The sequence below is a fragment of the Suncus etruscus genome, chromosome 6 (genome assembly GCF_024139225.1).
Source record: "Suncus etruscus isolate mSunEtr1 chromosome 6, mSunEtr1.pri.cur, whole genome shotgun sequence".
In the NCBI taxonomy this organism is placed as follows: domain Eukaryota; kingdom Metazoa; phylum Chordata; class Mammalia; order Eulipotyphla; family Soricidae; genus Suncus; species Suncus etruscus.
This window is the reverse complement of record NC_064853.1, coordinates 23,670,199-23,685,321: the sequence shown is the minus strand read 5'-3', so window position 1 is coordinate 23,685,321 and position 15,123 is coordinate 23,670,199. Positions and strand designations below refer to the sequence as shown.

The 15,123-nt window shown below is 44.6% G+C and overlaps 1 non-coding gene across 1 annotated transcript; it reads right to left on the bottom strand.

Annotated features, from left to right (window-relative positions):
- Positions 1–8,659: 8,659 nt before the first annotated feature.
- On the bottom strand, positions 8,660–8,766 carry LOC126012873 (U6 spliceosomal RNA). The gene has a single exon (XR_007497222.1). It is a non-coding gene; the product is annotated as a U6 spliceosomal RNA (small nuclear RNA).
- Positions 8,767–15,123: the final 6,357 nt, after the last annotated feature.

Sequence of the window (15,123 nt, the reverse complement as noted above, 5' to 3'; positions counted from 1 at the left end):
TAGATTTAGAGGTCTGTCTTTATCATCCAAATCGGAGCAGAAGTCTTCCATATGGCACAAAAACACCAAGGAGAGAATAAATGAATGTGAAAGGAGTCTATAGATAATCCCATGACAATATATTCCAAGGGTAGGGAAACCCTGTATCTCTTAGGCCAAGGGGATTCCCGTTTTGGATGACTATGCAGGGGGGGAGAGACAAAAAACACTAACTAATCCTTTTTTTTTAATTATTTAATTTTTTATTATTTTTTATCTAGTTTTGATCGAATTCTTTGTTTTGGGGTAAATATTAAAGTAGTTGTCCATTTTTAATTATATATTTACTTTTTCTTCTTTTCTCTTCTTCCTCCTTGCACCTTGTCATATTTCTTATCTCAAGACCATGGCAACTATGTGGTGCATATTTTTATGGCTGCAGTGCTCACTGAATATCTTATTTGATTCCTCTTTTTGAATTGCTGTTTATTTTCCCCATCATCCCTCAAACCAAGGATGAGAGCCTCTAGAATGACTCCGCTCATAGTCGGTGTAGTCGATTTTTACCCCATTATATTACCTTTCTCTTCCTCAAACAAATCCACATAACTTGATCTTTCTAGCCCCGCCTCCCAACTAGAGGGGGCAATAATGGAGACACCAAGACAAAACAGTTATAAGCCCACTAAGTAATTAACTAGACACAGAGGGGACCACGCATTCTAGCAGCCCCTGGGGGGGAGAGTGGAGGATATGGGAGGCAGGATGGGAGCGGTTGTGGGAGGACAATTCGGTGATGGGAATTCCCCTGATTCAATGTAAATATGTACCTGGAATATTACTGTGAACGATATGTAAGCCACTACAATTAAAATAAAAATTATGTTAAAAAAGAAAGAAAGAGTCCTGATTCTGGGTCAAAGAGATAGCACAGCAGTAGGGCATTTGCCTCGCACGCAGCTGAGACAGAACAGACTGTGGTTCGAATCCCGGCATTCTGTATGGTCCCCTGTGCCTGCCAGGAACAATTTCTGAGTGCAGAGCCAGGAGTAACCACCCCTGTGACCCTAAAACCACACATACACACACACACACACACACACACACACACACACACACACACACACAGATTCCCGGTTCTCTGGCTGCCTCCTCCCAGACTCAGAGCCAGGCTCATCACCACGGCAACCAGAGAGCAAGAGCCCTGCACACTGTCATCCACACAGCTGCCGGAAGTCCCAAATGCAACCCTCCCTCAGGCACAATGATGAGAAAGATTTACTACATTCATCTAAGACTCACTGCTTGCCCAGAGAAAGCTGCTTCCAACAGCAAACATGAGTCTAGGAAGTGAGAAACAGCGACAGGAGACCCAGGGGTGCTAGGTCAGAGGACTGGTGAGCATGGAGGTAGAGCTATGGTAATAATGGGTGGTGAGGTTGGAAGAGGCACAGGCAGTACTGGAAAGCTGGTGGTTCTGCTGATCATGTAGAAGAGGTGATGAAGATGGCTTTGGTGACAATCAGGTGGTGGGGGAAGGGGTGCCACAGATGAGTGTGGCAGTGTCAGGACTGGGCAGGACAGTGGGGATTAGAGGAGAGACTGTTGTTATGGTGCTGATGATGCAGTGACAGCAGGGGTGGGGAAAGTTCTGATGGTTATGTGATTGTGACGTGGTGGTAGTGGTGGTGGTGGAGTTGGTGACAATGTTCATGATGGCCATAGTGAAGGCAAAGACACAGAAGGAGCTCAGGATTGTGGTGTGTGCATGTTCCTGCCCTCATGATTATGTGTGCTAGATTACACCTTATTTTACCTAAAAGAAAGATCACCCCTGGTTCCTTTGTATGTTTGTTTATAACTTGGATTTACCCCCAAGCAGAGATTGTCTTCCTTGTAAACCTAGGTGGGACTGACTCAGGAAAGCCTGAGTTATCTATCCTTACTGCCCCAACCAGGGGTGGTCTCTATACTCAATAAAAATGGCAGTTCTGGCAGGCAGCTTGCTCTCCATACGAGGTAGAAGGCTGCCAGACTACACGTGTTTCACCTTCAGCCTGGTCTGGATTATTTCTTGTGTGACATTGATCCAAACTCGTTCACCTGGGGCTGGAGATTTGATGTGTGGAGTGATTTTACGTCCGCTCCCTTGTCTCCATTGTCTAGAACAAATAATTACATCTTTCGTTGAGTCAATTTCCTCATCCAGCCAATGAGGGCCCCATATAGTCACCATTTATTCCACCAACTCTCATTGAGTGAGACTACCTAGGCAATTGATGCTGTGTAGTTTCTAGGGATGCAACAGACTTATTGCTAGATAAAAATCAGAGGGTGCAGAACTGACCAGGGGTTCAACCAGGGTGCAAGCTCTGCAATGGAGCCAAGAAGTGCTTGATGCATGCTCCTTAGTTCTGGGGTAGCAGGAGGGTTATAGAAGTGACTTCTGGCCTTTGACGTGATCCTAATTCTACTGGGTAGAGAAGTGGGAGGCTCCCAGGGGCCCATCTGTGCAAAGGTGAAGTGGGGAGAGGAGCTGGGAGAGGAAGTGAATCCCAGGTTTATGCAGAGAGGGGTGAGTTGGAAGAAAAAGCGGAAGCTCTAGACTTGTAAAGTGCTATTCTCAGCCAGCCGAGTTCCTGATGTCCTGAGGCATAAATACAGTTTGTTTCTGAAAATAGAGCAGATACCACCCACTCTCAGATGCCAGCGGGCATTGCAGAAAACACTTGGCCTGAGGCTAGCTCGTGCCCAAGGCTGGTACTAATGTTTCGCCTCCCTGAAAATGGATGGGAAGAGAGAAAGGGGGATGGGGAGAGGGGGAGTGAGTGAGGGGCAAGAGAGAAAGAGAGGAGAGAGAGAGAGAGAGAGAGAGAGAGAGAGAGAGAGAGAGAGAGAGAGAGGAGAGAGAGAGAGGAGAGAGAGAGAGGAGAGAGAGGAGAGAGGAGAGAGAGAGAGAAGAGAGAGAGGAGAGAGAGAGGAGAGAGAGAGGAGAGAGAGAGAGAAGAGAGAGAGGAGAGAGAGAGAGAAGAGAGAGAGGAGAGAGAGGAGAGAGAGAGAGAGAGAGAGAGAGGAGAGAGTAAGAGGGAGCCCAACTGCTACTTCTCTGGCTTATCACAGGCTTAAGATTTTCATCATTGTGATTCAGCAAGAAGTTCAACTCCCACTCCCTTAAATTCCCAGAGTCTCCCACTCTTCCCTCCCACTGCTATCTTTTCTTTTTTTAAACTCAGAACTAGATCAGGTCTTTTTCTCACCAGGTAAAGGAACTCCTAGAAGGAAGCTCCTAGGCTTTTTATTTTTAATTTTTTCTTTTGGCTTTTGGGCCACATCTGGCAATGCTCAGGGCTTACTCCTGACTCTGTAGTCAGAAATCACTCCTGGCAGGCTCGGGGGACCATATGGGTTGCTGGGGATTGAACCCGGGTTCGTCTTGGGTGGACTATATGCAAGTCAAATGCGCTATCACTGTAATATCGCTCTGGCCCGAGGAAGCTCCTACTCTTGATGGGATGACTTGAGAGTCAGATTTCTAACAGGAAGTGAGGAACCATGTTCAGATCCCAGAGTCACCCACCACAGTGTCTCTACTCTGGCAGGTACCACTCTGCTCCATCACCCTGACACTTAGAGACACCTGCCCAGCCATTGATACTCCAAACATTCTCTTCAAAAACACTATTTTCCAGCATGAAAGCCAGCCAAGATGTGCCCACACACTGTTGCCAGGGCCTGGGAGTGGTGGCAATCTCCCCACAGGACTTCCCAGGAATGAGAGGCAGACTCTGAGCATCTACAAAGTTTATACATCTTCATCTTTTCGAATGCACTGAGCACACAAGGCAACTAGGTCAGCTCAGTAACCATTATTCGTGAACATAATGTCACTTGCTCCTCACGCTTCCTCCTCACCCTTTAGGTGATATCAGGAAAGTGAACACCATCTCCTACACCTCACATGTGGAAAGGAAAAGGAAAAAAGATTCTGTTTACTGGGGAGATAGGAGTAGGGGCCAATAGACAGCTGTCCCCTGCCTCCAGGAAGGGTCTCCTGGCTAATCTGAAGGACCCTTGTTAATCTTACTTATGGCAGCCCTTTGCTTTTGTTTAATTTGGTTTTTCTTGGGGGGGGGCACACTCAGAATTACTCCTGGTTCTGAGTTCAGGGATCACTCTTAGAAGTGTTTGGGGTACCATCTGGGGTGCTGGAGATGGAACCTATGTTGGCCACATGCACGGCAAGCACCTTGCACACTGTATGGTCTCCTCAGCCCCACTGTAGCCCTTTGACTTTCGCCAAAAGGCCCAGAGTAATGTAGCCCCTTGTAAACTGTCTCTTGAGGCCCAGTCAGCTGTGGAAACATTCCCACATTCTCAGCTCCCTGAGAACTCCTTCAGAACATTCTCCTCAGGGAACAGGAAATCTCTGCAGGTCATTCCTTCTTTCCAGTTAGTTCCATTGTTTACAAGGGACTTAAGATTTGCCCTTCATCAGCTCCAGGCCTCAGGACAATTCAGTCATTCTGTAACTCAATACTCAAAGATGGTTCTACACACATTAGCACCCACTGCATGGCTAGAGCAATGGCAGCACCAGCAACAGGCATAGAGACAGAGACAGATATAGAGACACAGCACACTGTGTCCTGCTTTCTGTAACCTCCCATTCTCACCATCTGCTCAGCCCGCCTCCCTGACTTCCTGGCAGGGGTGGGGATGGGGAGAGTTTCAGGGACAGATCTTGCCTCCTAGTCTGGTTACTCTTGTCATCACTGCTCCCCACTAGAGTGCCAGCTTGTGGGAAGAGCAGAAGGTGAGTGTGGGAAAAATCTACATGCCATAATCCCATGAGAAGGGTGAAACAGGTCTGCTGTAGGAAGTAATCCAAACCAGGCTAAAGAGAGATGAAGCACAGGTCCAGGGACCTTTCCAACGCGTGGAGCAAAAGGAATAGGCCAGATGAGACCACAGTATTTATTGGGAAAACAGGTCCACCCCCATAGATGAGGGGGGGGGCACAAAGGTAAAGAACTTATCTAAAAGTTCTTCCTGCCCAGGTGGGTCTTTGACATGTCAAAGAGGAAGCCATAATTGTTTTTTAATATCTTTCTTTAAACACCTTGATTACAAATATGATTGTAGTTGGGTTCAGTCATGTAAAGAACATCTCCCTTCACTAGTGCCACATTCCTATCACCAATGTCCCAAATCTCCCTCCTCCCCACCCCACCCTCGCTGGTACTCTAGACAGGCTTCCTACTTTCCTCATTCATTCACTTTGTTATGATAGTTCTCAATGTAGTTATTTCTCTAACTGCATCACTCTGTGGTGAACCTCAATGCGTGAGCTGGACCTTTTGGCCCTCCTCTCTTTTGTCTCTGAGAATTATTGCAAAAATGTCTTTCATTTTTCTTAAAACCCATAAATGAGTGAGACTATTCTGTGTCTATCTCTCTCTCTGGCTTATTTCACTCAGCATAATAGATTCCATGTACATCCATGTATAGGAAAATTTCATGACTTCATCTCTCCTGACGGCTGCATAATATTCCATTGTGTATATGTACCACAGTTTCTTTAGCCATTCCTTTGTTGAAGGGCATCTTGGTTGTTTCCAGAGTCTGGCTATTGTAAAATAGTGCTGCAATGAATATAGGTGTGAGGAAGGAAGTTTTGAATTGTATTTTTGTGTTCCTATGATATATCCCTAAGAGTGGTATAGCTGGATCGTATGGGAGCTCTTGATTTCCAGTTTTTGGAGGAATCTCCATATTGGAAAGCCATAATTGTTAAGGGTGAAGCCCGACACGGCCATGATAGTTTAGGGTGAAGGCTGGTTAATCCAACAGGTGAGGACCAGACCTTCAGAGGTACTAACTCTCCAGGCAGCTCCAAGTGATGCCACCCAACTCCACAAGGGCTAGTTAATGTCTAGGGGTGGACATTGGAGAGAGAGGAGTGTGTGTGTGTGGGGAGAGAAGTTAAAAAAACAGATAGTTTCCTCACACCTGCCAGGCTCCATTGCATCCGTATAAGGCTGCTCAGGCTGCCAGAACAGAACTCAAAAGACTGCAGGACTTTTTGCAAAGTGCCTGATTTATTTATTTATTTATTTATTTATTTATTTATTTATTTATTTATAGTCTTGGGGATGGAAATCTGAGAATAGGAATGGGGGTGGGGGGGGAAATGGTCAGGGAAGAGCTTTTTTTTCCTGGCCCTGGTTCTGAGTATGAACATAAGGTGAGAACAAACTCTCCCTGGTGGCTCTTCTCATAAAAACTCTAACCTCATCAAGAGGGCCCTATATGGCTGAGCTCCTCCAAATCCAATCACCTCCTAGGATAATTCTTGGTGCTGGAAACAGCAGTGACAGACACGGGCCCTTCCTTCACAGAAGGTAAGTCACATGGATCAAGTCAAAGTGTGGAAGAGCCAAAGGAAGTGCCAGCGGAGGCATGATTGGATGGAAAAATGGAGGGCTAAAGAGCTGAATGCAGGGCAGTGGTGAGAGGTGCTCTGTGGAAAGCAACTTGGGCAAGAGGAAGAGGCCAGAAAGGATTTAGGATGTCTAAAGTAGAAGGTCAGTGAGTAGGGGAGAAGGAGAATGATAGATATCAGGATCCCAGATAAAGGTCAAGGCACATACCAGTGCAGTACACTGTGCCCGGGGCTCTGCAAGGCCAGCCTGTTGGATAACCTAGAAGAATGTAGAAATTCTTAGATTTATATATTTGTTCAAGTCTGAATCAGGAACAACTGGGAAATCTGAACAATCTGATCACTAATAAGGGGATAAAAGTAGTAAGCAAAGGGTTGGAGTAATAGTGGGTAGGCACTTTCCCTGAACATGGCCCACCTGGGTTCACTTCCTAGCACCCCATATGATGCCCACAGACTGCCAGGTGTGAACTCTGAGTGTAGAGACAGTACTAAGGCCTGTGCATCACTGGATGTTTCCCCTTCCTAAATAAGTAAAAGACACCCCAGAGACAAAAGCATAGCATCAGATGTCTTAACTAGCAAATAATAAGAAGCTTCCAAAGATCTAATATACATTTTTTAAAGCATTTCCCAAAAATTAAAGAGGAGCGAGGCTTGGAACTCAAACAGAGAGGACATGATAGATACAAGAGAAACTATTGCTCAACATCTCTGATGAACTTTGTACAAACATTCTTGAAAAAATGTTCACAGAGCAAATCTAGCACAGTGATGCATTTGGATCCTGTGCTATGTTCCAGTGACATGAATGGAAGGGAGGGAAGGATGAACCACCATATGCAAATAAATTCATGTGATATCACATCAACAAAGAGATGACAGCAACTGCGTGATCATTTCAGAAGATTCAGAACATACTTGATTCAAGTTAGTATCCATGGCAGAGTGTGACTGGGGATAGGGATGGGCAACAGAGAGTGACAAGCCTTTGATATTTTGGCCTTTGATATTTTGGTGGTAGCGTGCAAGTAACTTTCATGTCAATACCATAAACTTCAACACTATTGTAACCATATCACCTAAACACCCATAATAAACACATCGAACACACATTATAAAGTGTGTTCAGTAGCCATTTATGACATAGTGTATATATATGTATATATGTATGTGGATATAGTGGAAATGTAGTAACACAGAAAAGTTCATATATGACAACCCACAACTAACATTACATTCAGTGAAAGCTTTTACCCTGAGATCAGAAGCAAGGCTTCTGATCCTTCTCCCCTTTTGTTCCTTCTTGTGGGCGACCGTACACCCACATATTTAATGGAACTCTGAATGAATTTTTCACCACTGCCTGATTCAAGCCATACGTTTGCTTAGCCCCGAGCCAAAAAGAAACTCTGCAAATAAATTTAGCCCGGCACACAGAATCTGGCTTAAACCAGATTCCTTAACCTTTCCATGGAACCTGTTTTTGTAACTGCTCTCAAAAACGTAATTATAGATAGGTTTTTGTAAGGTTTAAACTGTAATCCTTATTGCTTGCAGAAAAGAAAGATCTATTAACTATTTGTTTAAGGATTTGCTTCCCCTCCCCCCATCCTACCAGGTTCCTCTTTATCCTTCCCGCCATCAAAATGTGTTTTTGCTCCCATTGGTTAAAATCGTTGTACCTGTACAAATCTGATTGGTTTAAGTTTCAATCCTATGTTGCTGCTCCTCCCACTGAAGCAGGGCATAAAAGCCCTGCTCTCTCCCTCAATAAACCTCTTGACTGGCTTACGTCACCAGGAGCCATTCTACTAATTTCTACAGCTTAATTTTTTAGGTGTTCACAAAAGAGCTTAACACTCGCGAATTATTTGTAGCTGCTTTTTGCCTTCTGTCCCGGTTGAGAGAAAGCTGCCGGCCGGAATTCTCTCCCAGCAAAGGGCAGGAGCAGAGGAAGTTACACCTTCTGTTTCTTTTTTCCACTATTGATCAACATAGCATTCACAGTTGTAGTCAAAAAGGCAAGAAAATAGGTTATCCCAATTTTTTTGGACCACATCCAGTGACGCTTAGGGGTTACTCCTGGCTATGTGCTCAGAAATAGCTTCTGGCTTGGGGGTCCATATGGGATGCTGGGGAACAAACTGAGATCCATCCTGGGTCAGCCGCATGCAAGGCAAATGCCCTACCCTGCACTATCAATCCGGCCCCATGACTACCCCAAATTTTTTTTTTTTAAATATGGAACGCTTCACGAATTTGCGTGTCATCCTTGCGCAGGGGCCATGCTAATCTTCTCTGTATCGTTCCAATTTTAGTATATGTGCTGCCGAAGCGAGCACGACTACCCAAAATTTTAAAAGAGGTAAAAGCATTGCTATTTGCAAATGACATACTAATATTATAAAAAATCTTAAATGCTCCACAATAACCATTCAAAACAATGAATGAAGTGCAGGCAGCAAAATCAATATACAAACATCTATTGCATTTCTATATAGTCAACTAACAGAAAGAGAATTTCCCCCCCAAATACTACTTATAAGCACATTGAAAATAATAAAATATTACAGAATGAATGGAGAGAATGAATATTGATAAAATGGCATGTTAGTAAAGCAATATATAGATTCTATACAATCCCTATCACAATTACAATAGTATTTTTCAAAAGATAAATACTAGAATCTGTATGAACTTTAAAAAAAGTCCCCCAAAGTTAAAGTGATTTTGAGAAAAAAAAAAAAGAACAAAAATGGAGGTATTGTGATCTTGACTTCAAAATGTACCACAAAGCAATAGCAATCAAAACAGTATGGTATTAGTATAAGAAAAGTCCCAAGGATTAATGGAACATAATTAAGAACACAGAAATAAATCTGTGGACAATAAAATTATGACATAGGAGACAATAGAGACTGGAAAGTGTTTGCAATGGAGAAAAGGGAATGTCTGACCTCTATTTTCTACTAGACACAGAAAAAAATTAAAAAAGAAAAATATTTATTATAAATAAATTATAATATCAAAATATTTTAGGATCACAAAATACATCTCAGAAAACTGGTGAAAATTCCCAACATTACCTTTGGTAATTTAAAGAAAACAAAAACAAGCTGGAATATGTTGAATTAAAAAGTTCCTATACTGCAAAAGAAATGGTCATAAAATAAAAAATAAAACTTACTGAATAGGAGGCAGTATTTGCAACTCATATTCAACAGAGAATAATATCCTAAACATATGAAAAACCTACACAACTCACACACAACCTCACACATTTTAAAAATGGGCCTGAACAGACAGTTCTCTAAAGAAGACAAACAGATGGACTGTGGACACCCTGAAAGGTGTTAATTTTCATTTATCATTATGGAAATCAAAATCAAAATCATAATGAGATATCATGTCACACCTGTCAGAATGACAAATCAAAGGACACATCCAAAAGATAAGTCACAATAAGAAAAAAAACATTAGGAATGGGAGTCCTAGTATATATATCAGGTGCAGTTGGTATGAAAACAATAGGTTGGTTCCTCAAAAAAATTAAAAAATGGGGCCATAGCAATTACACAGTAGGTTGGGCATTTGCCTTGCACACAACTGACCCAGGTTCAATTCCCAGAATCCCATATGGCTCCCTGAATCTGCTAGGAGTAATTTCTGAGCACAGAGCTCAGAGTAACTCCTGAGCACTAGTGAGTATGGTCCAAAACAAACAAAATAACAAAAATTAAAATAGAAATACCAAATGATGCAGTGAATCCAGTTAAGAAGTATTTAGCTGAGAAATATGGAAGTAATTTAAGGAGATATGTGCACCCGTGTCTTAATTGTAGAATTATTTATTTATTGTGCCATACCCCCTGGTGCTCAGGAATAACTGCTGACAGTGCTCAGGAGACCATATGGAGGCAGAACCAGGATAACTCACATACAAGCTAGTGCCTTAACACCTGTACAAAGTCTCTGGTCCTATTTGTAGTATTATTTTTAATAGTCAAGATATGACAACAAACTAAATGTCCATTGCTGGATGAATAGATATAGATCTATCGTGAATATACCATGGTACACTATTCACCTAAAAAAAAAAAAAAAAAAAAAAAAGGAAATTTGGTGCCTTCCCAGTTTGGGCCACACTTTGATCCAGCCCAGCGTCTCGCAAGCAAGTTCAATGCCCATCCTGGAAAATCTTTCATTGACAAAATGAGGGGGAAAGTCCATGAGGGGGTCAGCTCTAGGGTTCATCATGGCACAAGCTGATTTGGTCTGTTTTCTTCTGTCAGCTCTGCCCTCGGGTCACTTCCTCTATTCGATAGCCTCCTTCCTCAGTATTCCTCTTAAACTGGCTGCTCCAGTCTGTCACTTGTCCTTTATCTGGAGGCGAAAGGCACAAAGCCATGGGCTTGCTGGGTCAGGCAGGCTGGGAAGGGGACCCAGTACTTGCTCTTCGATGGACTTAACTAGCAGGATTAAAAGCTCCCCCTGCCCACAGTGGGTCTTGCTGTTCTTTAGCTTTGCACAGGTGACCTAAGCCAAGACCCTTGTCATTTGGCAGGGTCTACAGCCAGGGGACTATGAGACCTCCTGCAGGGGGCATCACTGCCATGATGCAGCCAGCTATGGGCCTATTGTGCAGAGTCCCAGATGCTAAGGCTGGGTCTATGCTCAGGTGGGCACCCTTGCTGCAGGCTCTGGGGATGCTGAAACACCAAACCTGAACTTAGAGAGGGGCTCAGGGATCAGGGGTACACATCTTCCATACTTTGGTCCCCATCTTGATCCAGGCACCCCATGCATCCCAGCACTACAGAGACCCAAGCATTGAATTGCATTGCCAGGTCCCAGATGGAACCATCTGGTCTGGGTAGCCACATGGTATCAGGATTGGCCTGAGTGTCCTGGACATTGGTTGAAAATTGCTGCAGTAAAATAGATTCAGATTTGGAGGCTGGGTATGGCAAATATTCTGGATGTCTAACAAACTTTCCCATAATGTATCTGTGCTGGTGGGAGGCACTGACTGGTGAGGAGGAGGCTTCCCGTTGGTGAATCAGAGTCATACTTTGGGCAAAGTGACCTTGATCACAATTCCAGCCCATCTAGGTTTACTCTGTACTTGTCCCCTGCTTTTCTCTGCTCCCATTTCCCTTAAAGGGCCTTAGAGAGTCCGGAACTTGCCTTGGACTTTTCTACTCGGTTCATGGTCAAGGACAGAGTCAGGAGAGGAGGCAGCTGGTGTGAGTCCCTGGAGCAATGAGGACGAGCTAGTGGTGGTGGTGGTAAAGGGCCAGGTCACAGATGGGCTCACAGAGGGATTCAGGGCTGTCTGAAATGTCAGGGTAGCATCGGCAGGAGGAAGTTTTCAGGATGAAAGGGCGACTTGCCAGGTGCTACTACAGGGAGGGGAGAGTTGGTACCCCAAGGATTAGGTTTTGGGGACCCTTGCCTGGCACTGTACCTCACAGAGGCACAAGGAACCAATCATGAAGTTCTGGACCCTCAGGGAAGGCGCAGGTAGATGGACAATTGACGTTCTCTGCTAAAGTCTGTGGCCTTGAGCCTGGGCTATTAAAATTCATTTTGTGAATCATTGGGGATGTGGCCCTGCTTAGGGGCGGGGGTGTGTGTGTCACTGGTGCATGTTTCCAGGTGATCAAGAAAAAGTAGATGTGAGCTGCCTGATAGGACCACAAGAGGGCGCTCCTAGCCTCCTTTATTCTTCCAAGTCTGGGGGAAGAATGGGAATTTTACTGCAAATGCAGTCATGGTTATGAGATTATGAGGTGGACTCCAGTCTGCGACATCTCTGTTAGGATTTTCAGACCAAACCACGGATCCTCATTCAACTGCTGAGCTTGGATGACAGCAGCTGAGGTTACCAAAGCAATAACTTTCTGGTGGATAGGGTTGGAAGAGGAGGGGCCCATGTGATTAAGTACTACTTAATTAAGTACTACTTAATCTCCATGGTGCTTGGGGTCAGGCTCCCCTGGCAGTACTCAGAGATTGCTCTGGCCACATCCATGTTTGCATATGAAGATCGAATTCGGGGTCTAGCATTTGCAAGTCACATACTTGGTCTGTGAGCCATCTCTCCTTCATGGGCTGTGGTACTGAACATGTAGTCAAAGTTCTGGGCACCTCCATTCTCCGATATATAGAACTAAGGGCCCAGGAGGGCTGGATGGGCTGAGGGCATGCTTTGTACGTAGAGAATCTGGGTTCCAGCCCTGCAGCACAAGGTCTCCTGAGCATCTCTGAGCCATCTTTGACAGGAGTAGACCCTGAACATTACCAGGTGTGTCCCAAAAACTAAAATAAACATGGATGGAGAGGCAGGACAGGGGTTAAAACATTTGCCTTGCACATGCCTTGCAGATTTGATCTCTGCCGCCCTAGTGGCCCAGAGAGAGACAGCTTGCAGCCAGAGAGAGTTGTAGAAAGATCATTGCCATTTATTTCTGCACATTTCCTCACATCTCCTGAGGGGGGTTATTGAGAGAGAGAGAGAGAGAGAGAGAGAGAGAGAGAGAGAGAGAGAGAGAGAGAGAGAGAGAGAGAGAGAGAGAGAGAGGGAGAGGGAGAGGGAGAGGGAGAGAGGAGAGAGGAGAGGGAGAGAGAGGGAAAGAGAGAGGGAAAATAGGGAAAGAGAGGAGAGAGAGGGAGAGAGAGAGAGGGGGGGGAGGGGAAAGAGAGAGGGAAAGAGATGTGACTAGAGAGCCTGGAAGAGGAGGGGCATTGAGATAGAGAGAAAGAGTGAGAAAGAAATAGAGGCAGAGCAAGCAATGCTCTCTCTCTCTCTCTCTCTCTCTCTCTCTCTCTCTCTCACACACACACACACACACAGACACACACACAGACACACACACACACACACCTGTCACAGGCCAGCAGGGTCTGCTCGGTCTTTATTCAATAAATGTCAGACTCTCCTTTTTATACTTAGGGCAGTTGTTAGTTAAGGGGTGTGTGTGGTGTATCCCATTCCAGGGGGCATGTCCCAGTACAACTGCCATTATGGGGGGTGTCATCATCCCTAAAAGTACATTTACCAATTCCTTTAAATACATCAACAATGAGGAATATAGGATACATTAGGAAAAATGAATATAGAATAAATAACATATTACTGGCATGGAAAAAGCATTCACAATCAATTTCTTTTTTACTTAGGCCACACCTAGCTCTGCTCAGGGCTTCTGGTTCTATGTGCAGATCATATTCCTGGTGGGACTGAGGGACCAAACTTTAATCATTGCCTAAAGGCAACCCCCCACCCCTGCCCAGACCTTACTAGTTCTGATACTTAGTCATAAGATACTAAACATCTGGGGCTGAAGAGATAGCACAGTGGTAGGGTGTTTGCTTTGCAGGAAGCTGGTTCAGGACTGACTGTGGTTAAAATCCTGGCATCCCATATGGTCCCCTGTGCTGCCAGGAGCAATTTCTGAGCACAGAGCCAGGAGTAACCTCTGAGCGCCACTGGGTGTGACCCAAAAATCTAAAAAAAAAAAAAAAAAAAAAAAAGATACTAAACACCTACATCTGCACTCAGCTGCCTCTTCCTCACCTGCCACGCAAGTCCCTCTAGATCTGATGCAGTGGGTGCCTCTGGGACCCACCCTAGCAGGAAAATGGGCATCATAGAGGCACTGAGAGCAGAAGACATGTACACTCGGAAGTAAGCATGTTCAAGTGCTCATCTCCCAAGTCTGTGTTGGGGAAGCAAACCCACACGACTGCTCATGAATGAGCTCATGATGCCAATACATAGTCACATTGAAAGTGCAATGAGGAACATTTGATCTCCAGGACTTGTGTCACTAACCACAGACAAAGGACTTGTTCCATCCTCATGACTCATTGATGGATGGCTTTAGCCAGCTGCTTCCAGAGTCTGAAGTGCCGCAAAGAAAAGGTTGCCCTGGTTCCCTGGATGTGGATAATCCCATTCAGCTCTTTCTGTCCCCTACCTGCCACTCAGACCTAGCCTCTGGGGACAGTTGTGGCTGTTCAGATGGGCTTACTGATCAATCCCCACTGTTAAGTGATTTCTTTATTCAGTGAATAGATGATATCTTTGTTTTCCCTTTGATTTTTGGGTTACTTCTGGCTCTGGCTTAAGAATCACCCCTGGCTGGGCTCAAGGGATCAATATGTAGTATTGAGGATCAAAACAGGTCAGATGCCTTATCCACTGAACTATCTCTCCAGCCCTGCTATCTCATCTTACTTGCACTCATTTTACAAAACAGGTTTGTTGAAAGGAAATAAACTGTGTATCTAATGCTAGACAGTATTATGGTGTGTCTATAGCTTGCTGGAAGACTGTAGTAGGGAACTGCTTTGTGTTTCATGGTGCAGAGGACCTCAAAGATCTTTTTCTATTAATCGTATATCTTTGTGATATTCAGAACATGGGTTGGGATTTTTGAGATGGGTTGTGAATACAATCTTCATTTTGTATTATAAAAAAGTGATGGAGGGCCTGGAGAGATAGCACAGCGGTGTTTGTCTTGCAAGCAGCTGATCCAGGACCAAAGGTGGTTGGTTTGAATCCCGGTGTCCCATATGGTCCCCCATGCCTGCCAGGAATAACCCCTGAGCACCGCCGGGTGTGACCCTCCCAAAAATAAGTGATGGAGGGGCTAGAGAGATAGCATGAAGGTAGGGCATTTGCCTTGCATGCA